The following is a 17,197-nucleotide window of genomic DNA, read 5'->3' as shown; positions in this document are numbered from 1 at the left end:
CAGCCCTGCACCTTGTTGTCTCATCATCCTAGTGAACCGTCTCTGAATTATCTCCAATGAAATGGTGTCTTTCCTTAAATAAGGGGTCAAAATTGCTCAGAGTTGTGGTCTCACCAGCACCTTGTATAGTTGCAGTAAAAATTCCCTATTCTTGTACGCCAAATCTCTTGAAATAAGAACCAATATTCCAATAGCTCTCCTGACTACTTTTTGCACCTATGTGCTAGCTTTCTGTGTTTTGTGCACAAGTGCCCTCAAGTCCCTTTGCGCTGCAGTTTTCTGTAGTTTTTCTCCTTTTAAATAACTCTGTTCTTCATTCGTAGCATTCTGACAGTTGCCTCAGCTAATTTACTGCTGTCTTAGAATTTAACCTGAGTTCTACGTTCTACATGGTTTCATATCATATTAAGTGGTGCTTTTACCAAGTATGTGATTAGGGAAGCTCACTTTAATGAGTCTCAGGAGTAGGTCCATCATAGAGTATTCTCAGCAAGCAAGAAGGGAAAGAAGGGAGCATGGTTGAAGGCAAGGCAACAATGCTATAGTCCTGATGAACTGGATTGCATTCCTGTCTGACTTATCACTCACAGCTCAGAATAATGGAATCATCCATTCTACCAAATAAAGAGGTTAACTTTCTTCTAACTAGCTGCCCATTTCCATCAAGTTTCCAGTATGCTCCAGGGAGAAAATAAAAATGGGATCAACAATGTAGCACCGCCAGCCAACTTCTACTTGACACATATTTGTGAAGGCATACCTGGTGTTAACAGGAAGCTTTTCATCGTTTAAGTATACATACCTGACATGGGACTGACCTCACAGGGCTTACCTTGTCCTTTTCTAGAGCTGCTTTCCTGAATGATGGCTATTGGCCTACAGGTTCTGAGAACAGTCAGAGAGTCAAGGAAATACTTTTACTAGTCCGCTTTACTAGTCCATGACTTATCACTAAAGTTTGGAGAATTTACAGTTCCAACATGACCTCGCTCAATGTATTCAGGAACCCAGAAAACACTTTGATTTAGACAGAGCCAAATTAAGTCATAAGAGGGGTATATCATCAAACCAATGCAGGTCTGAGGGGAGGAAAGAAAATCAGCGTTAAAATCTTTCACTGATTTTAATGCAATATAACAAATACATATTACATTTTCTCAGTCTCCAATTTTTATATAAACTCTACATATTTGCTTTTACTTAATTTTACATACAACTTTATTTAATTGACGTAGATATTCTGATAGGTTGAATGTAAAAGTGTTATTGTATGCTCAACATTTGTGTCACATGGATATGGATTTGCTACCAGAGAAGAATATCACAGAAGAATATTGCTTGCTTTAAAATTCTGAATCAGGTTTTTACGACACCCTCCCACCCCCAACTGCCTGTGAAGATTTAAAAGGTTACCGTTTACGTAAATATGCCATTGCAGAATGTGCATGCTTCCCTCAAAAATAATGGTGAGTTGAGGGATTTTTAAAAAACATTTCATTGTTATCAGAGGATTTTGGAGAGGCAGCATTTATTGGATACCTTGCATAGATATGTTAAAAATAGGTTCAAAATTGTCCAAATTATCTGTAGCTTAAGTGAATGTGTAAAACTTGTTGAATTATCAGAATTTTTTAAATGTCTTAAGGCAATTTGGATATTTGTTCATTTAAAAAAGCTTTAATTGTGATATTTCCATGGTCTATGTTTTCAATTCCATTTAGCTGGCTTCTGTAATGCTGCATTCTATGATCTATTTAAGTTTTGAGACTGTCCCTATTAAAAGTTTATTCAGTGAAAGATTTTTAAAAGGTAAAACTAATGTGTAACTGATAATTCATTATTACAAGTCTATGAAGGTAAACTGATCAGCTTTTGCAAAAGTAAAGATTGTATGTTTGGAATGCCTTTCAGTTCGCTTCTATAGTGCTGAATGGACTAGTTAAGTTTCCAATGCATTATTGCTTTATGATATTGCACAGTGTATTTCAGTGCTAAGAGTCTCTGTAATGTTGATCTATACAATATTTGTATAAATCACATTTATAATATGTGTTCTGTAGTGTTTTACGGCTCTGTATTACTATGATATGCAATATATGTAAGAAAGCTGTAAGCTGATTTATCTATCACTTTGGGCAGGTATTCTAGAATCCACTGAATGTTGGAAACTTTAGTGGGAAATGTTTGCTGCCTTTTTCCTCGGCCCTCAGGGTTCACTCACTGCCATTGTATTGATTATACTGAGAACACAGCTCAGGTGCAGTGACAATCAAAGAAGGGTCTAAGAGCATTTTAAATTATTTGTGCAGAGGAATAAGTACCCAGCCCAGTAAGTGCAGAGACAGAAGAAGTTGTGCAAAATCATGTCTGAGGAGTTGTGTGCGTGGAAACTATACCTCATCAAATATGCAATCAGATGCCTCTGTGAAATATTGAATGAAGACCTGGAAATGACCTCAAGATGCCGCATTGCCTTATCAGGGCAAATGCAAGTCTTCACAGCACAGAATTGTTTCTGCATGTGGGTCATTTCAGTCTGGCACTGATGATATGTTCAGTATTTCACAATTTGCTGCAGGGCCTGCATTCACCAGATGACTGCAGCAATACTTAGTATGGCTTCAGATTTCTTTAACTTTAACATGTTTCTCATGAGAATGAAGGAGAGGGTTTTGTGTTCCAAAGCATTGCTGGGTTCCCGAAAGTGATTGGGCATATTCATAGAATCCTTACAGTGTGGAAGCAGGCCATTCAGCCCATCAAATCCAGACCAACCCTCCAACCCAGGCCCACCCCTCTATCCCTATAATCATGCATTTCTCATGGCTAAACCATATAACCTACACATCCCTGGACACTATGGGCAATTTACCATGGCCAACCCACCTAATCTGCACATCTTTGGACTGTGGGAGGTAACTGGGGCACTTGGGGCAAACCCAGGCAGACACAAGGAGACCATGTAAACTCCACACATACCTGAGGGTGGAATCGAAACTGATCTCTGGCACTGTGAGGCAGCAGTGCTAACCACTGAACCACCATGCCACCCTGAATTGATGAAATACATGATCCATAGAAAGCACCACTGGATGAAGATCTTTCCTTTAATCAAAAGAAAGGGGGGTCCTTTCTTTGACTATCATGATGGTATGTGACATGGGAAGAAAGATTCTAACCACTAATGGGACATTAATGGAACTGTGCATAATTCACTCATTCTGGTGAAGTCAAAGTTGCACTGGGCCATGATTTCAGCATTGGGAATCACAGTATGGCTGCTGTTCAATAAGGGATAGCTATTGAGAACATGGTTCATAATACTAAATTGCAGGAACACTAAAGAAGCACAGGCTCAATCCAATCTTGCACATATAACAATCAGTTAGATGGTGGAGAGGACAATAGGGGTAGTGAAGTCACACTTTCATTGTCTGGACAGGTCAGGGTTTACTTACCTGTGAAAGTGTCCAACATCGTGGTGGGATGTTGTGCATTGTACAACTGTGTGGTACAGGAAGGACTGAGCCTTAAACCTGGAGATGAAATAGCAGTGGAAGTGGATAGGTTGAACCAGTGTCAAGTGCAGATATGCATCCTGAAGCAAGTGAGGCAGCTCAGACACCAATCACCACCGAGATAGCTAGGGATCCTTTGGCTGTAGCTTTTGGCTTAAGTTAAGTCTTGGAAACTATTGTACCTTCTCCCAATCTGTCTCTTAACCCCTCCCTTCCAAAATAACGAGAATAATGTTGCAAAATGATTATTTTGAAACACAAATACTTTGAAAGTTAGTTGCATAAAAATTTAAACTTCAGCTGTAAAAAGAAAAAGTTATTGACTATTTACTATTTTCTTTGTATTTTTTGCCCCATTATTCCTGTTTGAATAAAAAAAATTCATAAAACCTTACAGAGACTTCAGAAAATGTTTTCACTTGCATTGGAAGCAGTGAGTACTTAAATGAGATGATGTAAAAGAACTTTGAATGAATAACATAGAGCTTTAATAAGTAAGAAACATGAGGAGCAACAGCACAAATAAAGGCATAAAGTAACATTAAATGAATAATGCCAACAAAAAGTGAATTATAAGGTCAAACATATTACAGTGTACAGTCAAATATAAGAAAAAAAAACTTAAGCAAAAAGGGATTGAAGAGACAAAAAATATCCTTCATCATAAAAATAGGTTTTTGGGGGGAGGTCTATGGATATTATGAGTTAGACTAGAGCAGATTAGAGGGAGGGGCTGTCATCCTTTGTGCATTTGCATCTTCTGTAGGACATGGCCTTTTTCTGAACCAGGTGTGTGCCTGGCATCAGATGTGTCTGCACTCAGCTGCTACTGATCAGAAGTTGTAGGGGCTACACTTCCAGCCAGATTCTAGTGCTGAACAAGCTGCAAAAACTAATTCTGTTGCCTGAAATCGGTCAATTTGCATTCACATATACTCAGCAACATCCATCTGGAAATCAGTTCAAACTTGCTTGTCCAGCTGTGAAATCTCTCAGCATCCTGTACATGTGATTGACACATGTGCTCAAGAAGCACCCTACCATTATTTAAGATGTCATCATGGATCTAATATTGCCCTTTTTGTTATGGGGGTATCTAAGGTTCTGCTGCAAAGCTCCTCACCTCCTGAAGGTTCAAAATACACTTCCTCCATTCCAGCAGTGCTAACATCTCATGTCTCACCCTCCTCAAACAATATTACATTGAAGGCGATCAATTAATTGTCACCATCACCCTCACAGATGGATATGGCACCCTCAGGACGCTGCCTTTCCTCTTCCAATTCAGCCACCACATCACAATGATCTCATCTCTATCCCAGTCTCACCCCATTCAGGTCTCTTGGACCATGGAACAATCTGAATTACATTGCCAACTGCTGTCTTTTCAGCGTCTGACAGAGAAAATAATAACGATTATTCCCTGTCACAAAGTAACTCGAATGGACCAAGCATCATTCAGTGTTAAAAATCATCTTTGTTCACCTCCCTGTCAGAACCTCGTTGGTTAACTAGAATTGTTAAGGCCAAGCAGGTACTTTACGAACTCCACTTGCTCTGTCAGCTCTCTGATGAATGGCATGCTCCCTGCCAATCAATAAATGCCCCTGGATATCTTGGGCCAGTTTTGCCTGAAGAAAGAGATGAAAATTTAAATTAAACCATGCTGTCCTGTCTTGTGACCCTTTTTATTACTTTTGAGAATTTCTAAAGGCCAGTACCTGGCGGGGGGGGGGGGGGGGGGGGGGGGGGGGTGATTTTATAATTAAATATAACATTAGTGACATTTTCAGGGCCATCTCCAAGGCAATGTGTTTTATAACACCTCATAAAAATGGTAAACGAAAGCAAATTCTCATGTGGTGTTTGCTTTACACCCTGAAAAAGTCAAATTTATTTCTTAATGCATGCACAGGTACCTTGACAACAAGCATCCAATCATGCAGTTTCTTTCAACATTGATCTACCATCCTAGGAAAGGCACTGTTTGCAGTGACTGTGATGGATATCGTATTCAAGGCAATGGTTTGCACTTTTTGTGGGTGTCTTAACTTTGAGGTTCCAAGACATCTATCGTGCCTTGCTTTCACCTTGGTAATTATGCTGATGATCATAATGTTTCACCGAATGTTTCACACCTCTTGACTACGATCGCTTGTGCTGCCATCATCTGTGTGCAAAAAAATGTTCTTATCAGCAAGCTACACATAGAATCATTCATTAACATTACATGTTTAAAATAATAAACACTAATAGACCAAGAATAATTGCAGAATAAGTACATTAAATTCTTAAAGTCAATATAAAACTCGTTAAGTATACAAAAGATAAGGCTGAAGCCTTTACAACAATCCTCAGCCAGAGGTGCTGAATGAATGATCCATTTTGGCTTCCTCCAGTGGTCACCAGTATTGCAAACATTAGTCTTCAACCAATTTAATTCACTCAAGAAACAGTTGAAGGCACTGAAAGCTGACAATATTCCATCATTAATATTGAAGGCATGTACTCCAGAAATTACCACGTGCAGCTCAGCTACAACACTGGTATCTACACAATATTGTGGAAAGTTGCCCAGGTATGACCTGTACACAAAATGCAGGAGAAATCTAACCTAGCAAATTACTGTCCCATCAGTCTACTGTCAATCATCAGTAAAGTGATGGAAGACACCATCAGCAGAACTTGCTTAGCAAGAACCTAATGCTCAGTTTTGGTTCTCTAGGCTAACTCAGCTCTTGACCTCATTTCAGCCTTTGTTCAAACATGGATTGAATTCCAGAGATGGGATGAGAATAACTGCCCTTAACATTAAGGCCATGTTTGACCGAGTATTGCATTGAGCAGCCCTTGCAAAACTAGAGTCAATGGGAATCAGAGGGAACGACGAAGAATAGAAGAGCTGAATATTAATAGGAGAAATCAAAGACCTGAATAAAATTTAAGTGTTTGAAGGCTGGGGAGAGATGTAGAACAGAAGGATTTGGGGATCCTAGTGCAGGAATCATGCAAGTTCAGCAAGTAATAAGGAAGCCAAGTAGACTGTTGGCCCTTATTTCAAAGTGGATGGAGCATTAAAATAGGGAAATCCCCACCACTGCCTTCCTGCACTCACCTACCACCATCCCACCTACCTTCCCCAGTCCCACTCCTCCTCTCTCTATTTCTGAGCTCCTTTCCTGCTCCCCCATTTTGAAGGGTCCCAACCCAAAACATCAACTTTCCTGCTCCTCTGATGCTGCCTGGCCTGCTGTGTTCCTCCAGCTCCACACTGTGTTACCTTTAAAACTATACAAGGCACTGGTCAGACCACACCTTGATTACAGTGAACAGGTTTGGTTCTCTTATCTAATGAAATATAATATGCCATTGGAGGCAGCTCAGGGAAGCTCATTTGGTTGATTCTGTGTATCGACGGATTTTCTCATGAGGAGAGATTGAATAGGTTAGCCTTATACTAATTGGAGTCTCCCCTTATGTGTAGGGCCAAAAGGCATAATATCAGAGAAAGAAGTCACCCTTTTAAGATTGAGAAGAGGAGAACTTTTTTTCCTCTCGAAGGGTAATTAGTCTATGGAATTCTTTACTGCAGAGGGCTGTCAAGACTGGGTGACTCAGTATGTTCAAGGGCTAAGATAGACAGATTGTTAATTAGTCAGGGAATCAAGGATTATGGGGACAAGGCTGGAAAGTAGTGTTGATGCTATTTGGATCAGCCATGATCTCATTGAAAAGCAGAACAAACTAACTGGGCTGAATTGTCTATTTTTGCTCCTACATCTTATGGTCTAAACTCTCTGCTGGCGGCCAGTCACACCCAGCTGAAAGGAAGATGTTGGTGTTTTTTGGCAGTCAGTCATATCAGATCCACAACATCTCTGCAGGAGTTTCTCAGGGTAATGTTTTAGGCCCAACCATCTTCAGCTGCTTCATCAATGACCTTTCTTCCATCATGAGTTCACTCACCTTCCTGACTTGGAAATATATCACCATTGGCACACAGTCACTGGATCAACATCCTGGAACTCCCTTCCTAACAACGTTGTGGATACCCCTACACCTAATGGATTGCAGCCATTCAAGAAGGCAGTTCACCACCAGGTTCTCAAGGGTATGTGGGAAAAATAAATTCTGGTCCTCATCCCATAAATGAATAAATAACACTATCACTAAACTTACAATAACTCAAGACGTATAACATTGAAAAAGTTTGTTAAGTATAGTACGTACTATTTATGTGATTGTTACACCTAAAAATTGCTGCTGATAGTTCATACAGGTCTGATTCTGTTTAATTGCTTACAGTTTAGATGCTGCCCTTAAGGAGCATTAGAGGTTCCTCTTTCATCAATGGAGCCATGGCCTTGCTACTCTTTAACTGTGCTGGAAAGCAGCTCTGATCCTTGCACCAAGGATTGGCTTGTATCAGAATTCAGCTGCATAAGTACTCACAAGGAGTAAAATAGGCATGTTTGGACCTTAATATCATTTGTCATGGGAGTTCTGAATTTAGTCAGAATATCCAACCCAATAATAATATTTTGATGCTTTAAGATTCATTTCAAAATTTAAGGATACCACTAGCAGCAAGCTGAAATTTTTACAGGTCGTATTTAGGAATATAAATAGTACCTATGAAACTAATTTGAAATTGAGAAGTGGTTTCTAAGAGACAGATGCCCAGATCTCATACAGACGTTGCTATGATAATAGTAAGCTGCACAAACAAACCTAATCATACATTGGTGACCATGCACGTAATGCTAGATCTAAACTTAATTCTGAATAATAACTCTCAATAGCATCAAATATAACAGATAATACTTTTGTGGTTTCCATGGAAACAGCAGTCAACAAGCTTCCTTCTGTCAGATGATCCATTCTGGACAAAGGCTGAATTGGCCGAAAGTCTGATTTTAGCACTGTGCTTTATCAAATATTCCTGGACATGTGCCAGGGGATAGCAGATGGAATCGTCCTAAATTTATGTGGAACATATTTGATTTTAGCATCTAATTACATGCTCCAAAGCAGCATTCGTGCAGAGCCCCAAAATTATGTTTGACTCACTTTATTTCATTGCATAGGTATTAATAATCTTTTCTTTTTTTACAGGATGTGGGCATCTCTGGCAAGGCTAGAATTTGTTGTCCATTCCAAATTCACCTTGAAATGACTGGCTCACTAGATCAATCCAGATGCACATAGGAGTTATCCATGTCACTGCAGGACTAGAGTCTCATGTAAACCAGACCAGGTAAGGATTACAGATTTCCTTCCTGAAGGACATTTGTGAACCAGATGGGTTTTGTCAATGATCAGTGATAGTTTCAGAGTCACTAATACTGAGAATAGGTTTCAGTTCCAGGTTTTATGTGTTGAATTTAAATTTCCCAGATGCTGTAGTGCCATTTGAGACCACATCCCCACAAAGGTAACCTGGACTACTTTGTTACTAGTCCAGTGGCATCACCATTATGACATTGTTTCTTGTCAATCTAGAGAAGGCATTCCAGAAGTGTTTACATTCTTACTGTTAAAACTGGAAAGCGTAGTTTGTATTGAACTCTAATATTTTCTAATAGACAAAGGAATGAATGGGGGAATGCACATTGGTTCCAAATTTCTGAAAATAATACTGACATGCAACACACCACACCTGAACATCTTGAAACAGTACACTAAATAAAAGCAAAATTAACTTGTCTCCTATAAACTCAAAATGTTCCTCCTTTGTGCAGGTATGAAGTGGGATTTGAATTATGCTTCAGACAAAAATAAGATATTACCTTGTGGAGTCCTTCAAAGTTCTCACAGAAAACCTTGAATGAACCCTTAGCCCAATATTTGATGACTTAGGTTATATATTTGATCAAGAACTGTTGAAATATTTTGACAGTTATTCTGTCAATATCACAGATATTTTCTGTTTATTTAGGAAATATTAAAAATTAATAGTTGCCCAATTTATATGGTACAAATATTTCTCGAGTTATATATTAATCATTAGCAGTGAAACCATTTGCCTTCCTTCACTGCATACCTGTTAAATATTTGCCACTGCTAAATATATTCTATATAAAAAGCCAGTCATTGCTTCAGAAGTTGATTTGACCTAAACACACAGTAATATCATTTTCTGTTAATTGAGTAGCCCCATACTTCCCAACCTATTAAAAAATACCAACCTGTTAATAGTTTATCCCGCTATTACAATCCAGTTACAATCCAGTTTCCATGATTCTTCAACAAATCATATATTGTTTGATTTTTGAGATAAATAGCAATCTTTCTACATATGAAACATTTTGTATCATGCACTTACCAACATGTAACAGTATTACTGCAAATCTACAAAGTGGAAAGTTACCTTTATACTCGAATGAGCTACACTGTACAAGGTAACATCTGAAACTGATTAGGGCTGCACTGATGAACAGCAGATACAATGCTTTTAGCAGATCCACCACTATTTAATACAAGTCAAAATTTCCAAAGGAGCTTTACCTGGAGTCACGTGCAGATATACTGCTTTCACCTTTTTGTTTTAAGGCTAAATGCAAGGTAATTTAACAGAAGGTTGGTATATGTGAGCATCAGCACTCCTTGAGAAGTGGAGAAGGCAAATTCCAAAAATGATCTGAAAATTCTCCAAATGTTTTCAAATGTAAAAAGTGGAGAACAATTGTTATTGAAGTTTCAGAGTTGCTGAATTTGGAAGGTGCACATGTTGAGCAGTCAGCCATAGCTTACACTGGAATGCCCCTGCATGATGGAGCTATAAATTAAACTGAAAACTAAACGAGTCAATATGGCAACCAGACTTCTTGACAGGTTCAGATCTTGATCTGCAGACAGGAAGGAAATGACTTTGTGTCATTTGTAAGCAATGTTCTGAATGTATTACAAAGAAAGCTAGAGAAAGAGCAAGAAAATGGAAATATGTTGGGAGGCATATTCTGTTTTGCTGATTTTTGAGAATGTTAAAATAATATGAGTGGATTGACAGATGTCCTTCTGACACAAATTAGCTGGTTAACATTTCATGATCTGCAAGATTTCTACAAAATACTTGGAGTTGAAAGAAATGTTATAAGCATTATGTCAAAGCTTTATTTTCTTGTTCGCTGTCAGTTCTATCTGTACAAATGGACAAGTTATATAATAACCACTGCAAACAAATGGCACAAAATTGCAAATGCTTGGCATTTTGAATAGATATGTGCACCAGTGTCAGTTTGACAGTGTGTGCTATATTCATTTCCATGTAAGGAAACGGTAACGACACTGGCATTGCACTTTTTAAAATCTTGAACTTTTAAAAATTTTTGATGTATCTTGTTGCTTAGAAAATTTCTTTAGTTCATAATTGACCTCATGGAGGAGTGTGTACAGCAGCAATCTTACCCTTGTATTTATAGTGAAAAGGAGGTACAATGGAGTGGAGCTATTACTTTTTGAATGTAGGAAGTAATTATTTCAAAATGAATATCAAAATGAGAGGCTGAGGTAGAATGAGCGAACTGGCTTTCCTCATCTATAGTCATTTTGAGAGATATAAACTGTAATGTGCCTTTGTATTGAATTTCAGATAACTTGTTAAGAGCAGAAAGTTGTTCAAAATCAGCTTGTATCTACAGATAGAAATATTTAAAAACGTCACCCCATATCATTACCCCTGAAATTAAAGTTAGTCCCATATGATTCTGTGTCCATTGCCACTACCTTCCAAAAACAAACTGCTGATGCAGAAAATCAGAAATCAGAAATAAAAACAGAAATTGCTGGAGAAACTCAGCGGGTCTGCAGCATTTGTGGAGAGAAAGCAGAGTTAACATTTCATGTCCAGTGACCTTAACTCTGCTTTTTCTCCATAGATGATGCCAGACCTTCCATTACCTTCTAGTTGGATTCCACACAGAATAAAAATGTACCTACTGGTTATCTGGCTATCGTTATAAATGAGGGCTAACACAGTGTCTATGATTTACATCTTAACGTCACAAGGGCACATAGTTAAGACCAAAGTGTAGATTCAATGTTTAGTACTCATTGTGTGACACAAACTCTATTTTGGGTGTTTGGGCAAAAAAGACAAACCGTATTGCCACATTAGGCTTCATATTTAAGATTATGATTTTCACTAATAAATGTTAAAACAGCAAAAATGATTTGTAAAGTTTCCCTTACATGAAAACATCATAGAACTTTTCCTCCAGTTTGACATGTAACCTCTTTATTCGATTCTTGAACATTACAAATTTCTCCCTTACTTTGCTCGTTTAAAAGTTTGGACTCCTGCCTTTGGTACAAATCCACTGGCATTATTCTTTCCCACAATGTCTTACCCAAGGGCCATGATTCAAATCAGAATCTTGTATGTGTGTTCATTAATCATTTGGCTTTGGTGATATCAGGGATAAGCTGTTCTGCCCACACATACACAATTTCTGTAGGGATTGCAGGATTGTTAGTGGATTGTTCTTGATGTTCTTCTGCTCTAATCAGATGGCACCAAGACCTCTGAGCTCAGCTCATTCTGTTCTGACTGATGAGCAAAATCAGGATGATTGTTACATACAGCTCAGTGGTTCACTGGATAAGACAGCAGAGAAATGCAAGATAGATTCTAAAAGGATTTCTATTTTGACATAACCACATTCAACATACTTTCATTTTCCAGAATACCCAGACGAATAGTCAAATCATATAACAAATGCAACTGCCTAATTCTGTACTTTTCATGCTGAATTGAATATCTTAAGTACCAGAACTCAGGTCTTGACATTACCTGGCTGTGAAAGTGGGAGGCAGGGAGGGAGCAAAGGGTTGGAGGGAGGTAAGGAAAGGGAGCAAAAGACCTGCATTTATATAGCACCATGTAGTCAATGAAGTACTTGTTGAAGTGAAGTAACTGTTGTAATGTAAAAGGCACAGCAGCCAACGCACACACAGAAAATTCCTAGTAAACAGCATGTGGTAACATCCAGCTAACTTGATTTTATGATATCCATCAAAGGATTATTCTTGATCAAGACATCCCCTTGTCTTCTTCAGAATAGCACCATGGGACCTTTTGCATCAACCACAGTCAGTAGATTAGCTCTCAATTTAATGACTCACTTGGAAGCTGGCAACTGTTATACTTATTATGTTATTCCAGCCATTTGATTTGTCTTTAGCACCATTTTATTTTTGATTTTTTGTAATTATGTCTCTGCCTTAATTAATTGGATCATAGGTCATCCCTCCACTTGCTAATCAGCTTTTGACACTTCACTTACACCATTTGACATTTTTGATCACCTGCAAAGACTTGTTATTCAGCCTTTCAACATCCCACTCACATCATTTGTACTATCTTTTGACACTCTTAATTACCTAGAATTATCTTGCAATGATCTCTCCGCCTATAAATTCTTTGTTTGTGCACTGCCCTTCACTTCATCTGACAGAGGAGCAGCACTCCGAAAGCTTGTGATTTCAAATAAACCTGTTGGACTATAACCTGATGTTGTGTGACTTCTGACTATATTTTCATGTTTAAATTCTGTCCCTTTAAAAAAAAGGATAACCTTTCTGGACTTGTAAAATGGCCAAGGCTTATCAGAGCAATGTATTTCTTGCATTGCATTGACATTCCAGCTAAGGACTTGGAGAAAAGATATCTACTTCCAACCAGCTCAAGGCAAAAGGCTGACCCAGTATGCTAAAATGAGCATTAATGCTTTTACAGTTATCTTGCCACCTTGTAATGGAAACTCTAATGCAGGAGGTAAAGCTACACTATTAACTTAACAAACTTCCAATAAGCCCCACTAAGATGGGCCCTCAACATGTTTGTTTGTGTCACATGAGCTTGTGGAATTGCTTAAATTTACAATTCTGGAATTCTACATATTTTGCTTTCTTAATATTGTGAGAAGAGTAGCTCTAGGCCTCAACAGCCAGCAGGCATGCTGTCTTATTCTCTCGCTCTCTCTCAAAATTCTCATCTCCAGAAAGAATCTTGGACTTTGCCTGCCAAGCTGGAATAAGTTGCTTGAGAATAAGACATATTGCTGCACCATTGACTGCCATCAATTTGTATCACAGCTCTCAGGAAAAGACCTGTTTCAAGGTCAGCTAACTGCCAAATTCCCAATTCATTAGTGACTCTTCGGACTCTAAGTAACACCAATAGCTTTTGACTGTTTAAGAAATTCATAAGAGGTAAACTTGTTATCTCTTTCTCTCATTGATTTAGGCTTGTGTGTTTGAATGAACTTGTGAAGAAATTTGCCATATTTTGAATGTTTTGCTGATAAATTCTACCCATAATTTCATCTAAAATGATTTTTCTATGAGTTTATTTCAAAAGTTGGTATCCCAAAACCATCATTTGGGGAACGCCCTTTGGCCCACATCAATAAGTGATGGGAGTAAGAAGGGAAGGATGTAAATTAACAAAACCTCACTGTTTCAGGTTTAAGTGGGAAAAAATAATCATAATTTAGATTCACCCTCATTACCCTTTGTCTATGACAATAGTAAAACCTGGCCATTGTACTAGTTAGTAGGAATAAAGAGATCAAAGGGAAAGGAATACTTTGTAATGTAGACTCAATATAGTGATTTTTTTTAGTGCAAATTACTGCAGGCATTTTTGCAAAGGTGAGACCAAAAATAATTTTCAGAAAATAAGTGCTAAGGTATAGTCTCTTTGCTGCAGGTAATGTTCATTGCTATTATACCATTTGAGTTCCATCATTCGATAGAAAAATCTTCATCAAGGTAGGCCTGAGATACTATAAAGTGGTCAAAATTACTGAAGAAATGAACATGCAATTGTAAAAATACAGCTAGCCACAATGAAGCAAATTACCCCTTTTAAAATAATACTTATCTCATCTTAGTTGTACTGTAACAGTGCCTCTCAGATTGTAAAGGCACATTTTCAGACTGATTGACTTGTCTTTCTACTTTGAACTCGGTCATATCTTCGAATATGATTAAACATGTTGTGATTAATTGAAATTATTAAAATGTGGCATCAGAAATTAAGCCCTTCACTATTTGGTAGTTTGGATGTTAATATTGCTAATAGGAGACACAATACTTCAACTTGCACAGTCAGGATGGGAACACAAGAAACCAAACTTTATAAAGGCATGAGAAGAGGGTGCTGATTGCTTGGACAATGGTTGGCATGGAGAATAGCCTGGAACTATAACTTTTATTTTTAAATTCATTCTTTGGATGTAAAGCATCACTAACAAAGCCAGCACTTGCATCTTATTTCTAATTGACTAGGAGGCATTCAGAGTCATTGCTGTGAGTCTGGAGACACATGAAGCCCAGATAAGGGAAGGTGGCAAATTTCTTTCCCTAAAGGACATTGATAACAAAAATCAGGTTTTAATGACAGTGATAATCACCAGGCTAGCTTTTGTTATTACTGTTGTAACTGCTTTTTACTGAATTTAAACTTCATCATGTGCCATGATGGGACTTCAACCCATGCCCCCGGAATATTAGCCAGAGGTCTGAATTACTGAATCCAATGACATTACTGCTATGTCATGATCACTTCCTTATTTTTTCTAGCTAATTAACCTCAAACCAACAAGTAGGGCTCTGATTGATCAGGGCATTTCCCAAAGGAATGCAGCAAGGATTGACAATCTCTAAAATCCTCTCTCAATTAAAGAGGTGAAATGTATGCACAAACCCCTTTTGCCTACACAAAACAAGATCCTGTGTGTGTTTATCTCTTGCTTCTTGCACACACGGATGAAATGCACTGCAAGCCTGGATGATAATCTTAATTTATAAATGCAAATCATAGCACAGTCAGGGTTACTCAGTAAATGCTGTCCAATAGCCAAATAATGTCTACTGTCAGATACTGTGTTGTGTACTTTTTTAAGTATTGGCTGGTTGATCATGGTTTGCATGCTTCTCAATGTAGGCAGTCAAATGGACATGCTATTTGTTATGAGATAGCAAGAACTGCAGAAGCTGGAGTCAGAGACAACACAGTATGGAGCTGGAGGAACACAGCAGGCCAGGCAGCATCAGAGGAGCAGGAAAGTTGACGTTTCAGGTTGGGACCCTTCTTCAGAAATGGCAAATGCTATTTGTTATGGTTAACCAGTCGGTGAGCCAAATGACTTACGTATCTGCCCCAAACTATCTGCAGTCTCTTATATATAAATTGGGATTCTCTTTCAAAGCTTAATTTCCTGTGACTAAATCCTGATATGTGCAATCCAAATAAGTACTCTCCCTGCAAAATATGAATCAGCCAATATTTGATAAAGTAGGCTTATCATCCTAAGAAAGCTATCAACAAATTATATTAGTAGGTGAATAGTATTCTCATGGAATGGATATTTGTGTATTGTACCACATCAAATTTCTAGGTTGGTCCAACTGAAATATATTTTTGAACAAACAGGTTTTAAAAAATTCAAATCTTGGAAAGGAAAATAATCTTAAATTGATCTGCTACATGAAACAGCAATGACAAAATGGTTTCTCTCAGCTCACTGCTGTTACTTTCAAAAAAGGGACAAACAGGCAAATAACTTTCCAAAACACTTACCAAAATGACAATAAAATTACTGGTACATACAATGACTGCTACTTTTCCGTTAATTTCTTGCTTTTCACTTGAAAGCTGGATAGAATTGCATTGCGACATTTCCTGGACCAATCGGAGTGATTACCACTTTGATTTTCCATATAGTCAGCCAACATCACATGATAATAAACATGGTGTTCTCTCAGGAATGCTTAACAGTATAAACTCCAGATCAAACACAGTATTCAATCAAAACATTTGTATTTAGAAGGTTGTCAGGATTGTCAAAAGTGATTTAATTCAATAGATTACAGTAACAATTACAACATATAGCACTTGTAATGTGGAAGAGATGTCCCAAGCTGCTTACTTTTGAAATGTAGTCATTTATTTAATCTATTCAATAATTGAATACATTAAAGTCAGATCTTATCCAGTAAATATGGTGACATAGATCATCTGGTGTAGCTGAATAAGAGAGGAAGATTAGCTCATTAATACTGTACAATCTTTCATACCACCTAAGTCTCTAACGTTTCATCTGGCTGGAAAAATCTCTAACAAAGCAATGCTCCATCAATAACTGTACTATAGCCAGGTTCCCTGATTAGACTATCAATGTCACTTGGCAGAATGTCTAATCACCAAAATTTCCAAACAACCAGAAGAACGTAGCTCGGCTGTTGGTGAGAGAATTCCTCCCCAGTAGGTCTTTCATATATGGGTGGCCTCTCACCAACTCTACATGCTTCTCTCAAGTATTGGATTTTAGAAAAATGAAAGAAGATCTTATCATAACATATCAGAACTTGAAGGGACTTGACAGAGTGGATACTGTTTCCCCTTTTGAGAGGGTCTAGAAAAAGGGGATACCATTTAAAAATAGAGGGTCTCCACAATTAAATTGGAACATAGAACATAGAACAGTACAGCACAGGAGAGCCCTTAATCCCACGATGTTGTGCTGAATATGTCAAATTAACCTAACCCCTTCTGCCTGCCCTTGGTCCACATCCCTTCATTCCTGGGATATTCATATACTTACCTAAAAGTTTGCCCCTATTGTATCTGCCTCCACCACCACTACTTCACCACCACTTCTGGCAATGCATTC

Source organism: Rhincodon typus, chromosome 32 (genome assembly GCF_021869965.1).
Source record: "Rhincodon typus isolate 14 chromosome 32, sRhiTyp1.1, whole genome shotgun sequence".
NCBI lineage: Eukaryota > Metazoa > Chordata > Chondrichthyes > Orectolobiformes > Rhincodontidae > Rhincodon > Rhincodon typus.
The sequence above is the reverse complement of the archived record's forward strand: the minus strand, read 5'-3'. Positions refer to the sequence as shown.